The sequence below is a fragment of the Humulus lupulus genome, chromosome 7 (genome assembly GCF_963169125.1).
Source record: "Humulus lupulus chromosome 7, drHumLupu1.1, whole genome shotgun sequence".
Lineage (NCBI taxonomy): Eukaryota > Viridiplantae > Streptophyta > Magnoliopsida > Rosales > Cannabaceae > Humulus > Humulus lupulus.
The window spans coordinates 12,181,103-12,185,336 of record NC_084799.1 but is presented as its reverse complement, the minus strand read 5'-3'; the positions used below and the strand labels follow the sequence as shown (position 1 = coordinate 12,185,336).

Below are 4,234 nucleotides of genomic sequence, written 5' to 3'. Positions count from 1 at the left end.
CCTTGCCAAATTATTTCCTCCAGCAAAGGCTGCAAAGTTAAGGGGGGAGATTAATAATTTTATCAGATGGAAGGAGAGTCACTGTATGATTCTTGGGAGCGCTTTAAGGAGTTGTTAAGCAAGTGTCCACACCATGGAATAGAAAAGTGGATGCTGGTGCATAATTTTTATAATGGGTTGAATGGAACCATGAGAACAATTATAGATGTTGCGGCGGGAGGTGCCTTTATGAGTAAGAGTGCTAATGAGGCATATGAGCTAATAGAGGAGATGGCGATGAATAATTACCAATGGCCAACTGAAAGGGGACAACCAAAGAAGGTGGTTGGAATGATGGAATTGGATGCTATATCCATGCTTACAGCTCAAGTAGCAACTTTGACAAAGCAACTACAAAAGACTACACTCCCATCTCAAGCTATGCAAGTTCAAAACCTATGTGAATTGTGTGGAACTACCCATCCACCCAACCAATGCCCTGCTATAGATATTAATAACATGCCCATGGAAGAAGTACAAGCTATAGGAAATTACCAAAGACAACCCAATAATCCTAATTCCATGTCTTACACCCCAGCTTGGAAGAATCATCCTAATTTTTCCTGGTCTAATAATCAAAATACTCTACAACCTTATCCTCCACCTCAGCCACAATATCAACCTGCCCAAAATAGACCACCATATCCACAACAACATTCACAACAATACCCTCCACCTGGATATTATCAACCACAAAATAGACCACAACAAATTCCAATGAAACCAGCTGAACCTCAATTTGATGTACTCAACCAATTCATGACTGAAACTAGGGCATCCATAAGAAGTTTGGAGACTCAAAGAGGGCAATTGGCTACTTTAATGTCTAATAGAGCTCAAGGAAATTTGCCTAGCACTTCAGAAGTTAATCCTAAAGAGCAGTGTAATGCAATATCCTTGAGGAGTGGGACTAAGTATGAGGGGCCTACAGTAGAAAACAAGGGCAATAAGTTAGAGGATCGATATGTCACTAGTCCAGCACAAGAGGAGGTTACTGCAAATTTTCTAAAGAAAGAGAAGTCTAATGAAGAAAAGGTTACTGAAGACCTTAACAAGAAAGAAGTGGTACCACCAGTGAGCATTGACCACCATGTTAGAATTCCATATCCACAAAGGCTTCGCAAGCATAATTTGGATAAGTAGTTTGCAAAGTTTTTAGAGGTGTTCAAGAAGCTACATATTAATATATCGTTCGCAGAAGCATTAGAGCAGATGCCCAGCTATGTGAAGTTCGTGAAGGAAATTTTGTCAAAGAAAAAGAAGTTAGAGGATTATGAGATAGTTGCATTAATTGAAGAGTGCAGCACAATACTACAGATTAAACTACCTCCAAAGCTTAAATGTAGCACCCACATTATTTTGATATATATAGCCAATAATCACATGATTGCATTGCATTACATATCATACAATATGTATAATTTGAGCATATGCATATTCTTATAAGTGTTCTCATGTATAAGTATAAAAGTTGTGTATGTGATGTCTATATGTATGCTCAATATTATTAACCTTGTGGCATTTGAGTTGTCTTTTATGGGTGTTTGATGTGCTCAAGATATAAGAAAGTATGAAAAATATGGACAAGGCATGGAATTAAGTGATGAAAGTGAGATATAGAAGGCAAAATAGGTTAAGTAGTGAAAAATAGTACAATGTTGATTACTAGTATTTCGGTGTAAAATTGAGTATTTATGGATTTACCAAATGTAATCGAGGTATGATTAAGGTCTCATTGATGATGTAAAAATGGTTTTAGAACCATTAGATCAATTCTTGATGGGAGGTATACATAATCAGTGGTATTGATGCAAAGTCAAAACGAGCTTAGCATAAGTGCGCTACGCTCGATCGGGTAAGCATAACTATTGGGTATGGAGTCATATGGACCTAAGGTTTGGTGTGAGTGTTTTACACATAAGGATAATAGGCCTAGCAGATGATTAAGTCGAAATTATTGAAGTGATAAGGTTTTCATAAGTCAAAAAGTGAAATGATGAGATGAAAGGTGTCAACTTTTGACAATAAGGCTAAATCATTGAAAATAAGGAATTTTCATCAACCTTATCACTTTGCACGACCATTATTCTGAAAAACAGAGAGAAAAGAAAACCAAAAACCATTTCTTGGCTGGTTTGAAGAAATTCTAAGGAGATCCAAGTGAAATCAGAGCCAAAGAAGTAGATTAAGCTTAGTTCTAGCCTTTTTATGGTAAGTTCTTGTACTTGGAAGTTAAACTATGTTTTTGAATTTTTCTGAAAGCTTATATATGGTGTTTTATCCTTTTTAAGATATTTCTTGGGGTTTCCAAGTGGTTTGAGGTTTAGAAAAGCTTGAAGAGATTGTCTTCGCCGAAAAGTTGCTCGGTAAGTGAAATTTTGTGTTTTATGAGGTTTTTGGGGTTCTTGGAGTACAAGATGATTTTTGGTTATTTGATTGAGTTTATAAGAGAGTATATATGTTTATAAATGTTTTAATAGATGTGGAGACTCATTTAATTTGGATGATGATCTAGGAGATAAGAATTTTATCAAAATCGGTATATGATAACTTTATGATGAATCATGTTGTTATTTGGGATATATGGTTATGGCAGGTTAATTGATGTTGATTATTGGTGGATTTTGATATTTGAGGATAGCTAAAATTAAGGGGAAACTCTGTCAAAATTTCCCCAAATGTCTAAGATAAATCTAATGCTCGATCTAGGTGGTTTAAGGTGTTTTAGGCATGTTTTGGGTATGAAAGTTGATATGATGTTTTATGGGTATTTTTAAATGATATTTCAATGTCTTACTGCCTTCATTGTGATGAGAAATCCATGCCATTGTCAGGATAAGCATATCAACACCTAAGACATCACTTGTTACACGGTGAAATATATTGTGGACAAAAGGTAAGTAAAGTACTCAACTGCAACACAAGAATTATGTGTTATGTGAAAGTATGCATTATATGAATATTTTGTGAGTAAGTGGTATTAACATACATTGACACTTCATCATAAATTTGTATGCATGGCATAATAGTGATATGGTAAATTATTATATGATATAAGACCATGCATGATATTATGATGATTAATTATATGATGCTTTTGCAAGTTTTGTGCAACATAAAAGAAAGTTGTTATAAGAAGTTTAAGTTCAGTGCCACTGTTTTGAAAAGGCAAATGAAAGTGTTAATAAGTGTAAACGGAGGCCTATAGTAGGCTTATAGTGGCTGCCCAATAATTTGGGCTAGGTTTAGTGAACCAATTATATTGTTTGCCATATTTCCGTTTTTATTTCTCCTCCATATGAGTTATTGTTATATGTATTGACACCACAGTGTGTGGCCGCCTTAACTCTTGAGCCTGACGGGGCAACGATGGAATAAGGTTTTTAATGTGCCCTACTGTGGTGAAGGCTAGCCGGAGGAGAACCCATGGGATTTTGTATTATATGTGTAACAAGCCCTGCAGGCATTGACCAATTCAAATAGTGTGCACAATATTAAGGGGCCCAAAATTTAAAAAGAAGTTGTATATGTCCATTGATATTGGGTAATCATTAGCATTGCATGCATTACTTTGCTTACTGAGCTTTAGGCTCACAGCTGTCTTGTGTTGCAGGTAGAGAAAGAAATATGTGAATGATATGAGGAGAACTGAAGCATGGTCCTGACCCTGATTTGTACATATGAACACATCGACCTTTTTGTGGGTTATTTCAGTTATCAGTGAGATGTTTGTAATAAAGTGTGAAGTTATGTTTTGCAAATAAATTGGGTTATTTAATACTTATGTTTAATATATTTGAGACACACTTTATGTTTAATGTAAATAATGTGAAATAAGTTTTCAAGTTTTTTTTTAAAAAAAAAATGTCCAGACTTCCGCAGAAATAAATTATGATATAGTTTTAAAACGTAACACCTCAAATATGGTTTTTAACTAAAATAAGTGAGGGTGTTACATTAAAGATCCTGGTAGTTTCAATATCCCATGTTCTATAGGGGGTTTAGTAGAAACACATGCTTTATGTGATTTAGGGGCCAATGTGAATTTAATGCCTCTATCAATCTTTCAGAAGCTGAATTTGGGCGAAGTTCGGCCAACTACAGTGTCTTTGCAGATGGCAGATAGGACAGTTAATCATCCTCATGGAGTTATTGAGGATGTATTGGTAAAAGTGGGTTAATTTATCTTTCTTGC

The 4,234-nt window shown here is 35.2% G+C and overlaps 1 long non-coding RNA gene across 1 annotated transcript; it reads left to right on the top strand.

Moving 5' to 3' along the window:
* The first annotated feature begins 1,439 nt into the window (after window positions 1-1,439).
* LOC133789463 (uncharacterized) lies at window positions 1,440-3,974 on the top strand. Its single transcript, XR_009873563.1, has 4 exons — window positions 1,440-2,250; window positions 2,331-2,405; window positions 2,874-2,935; window positions 3,653-3,974. It is a non-coding gene; the product is annotated as an uncharacterized LOC133789463 (long non-coding RNA).
* Window positions 3,975-4,234: the final 260 nt, after the last annotated feature.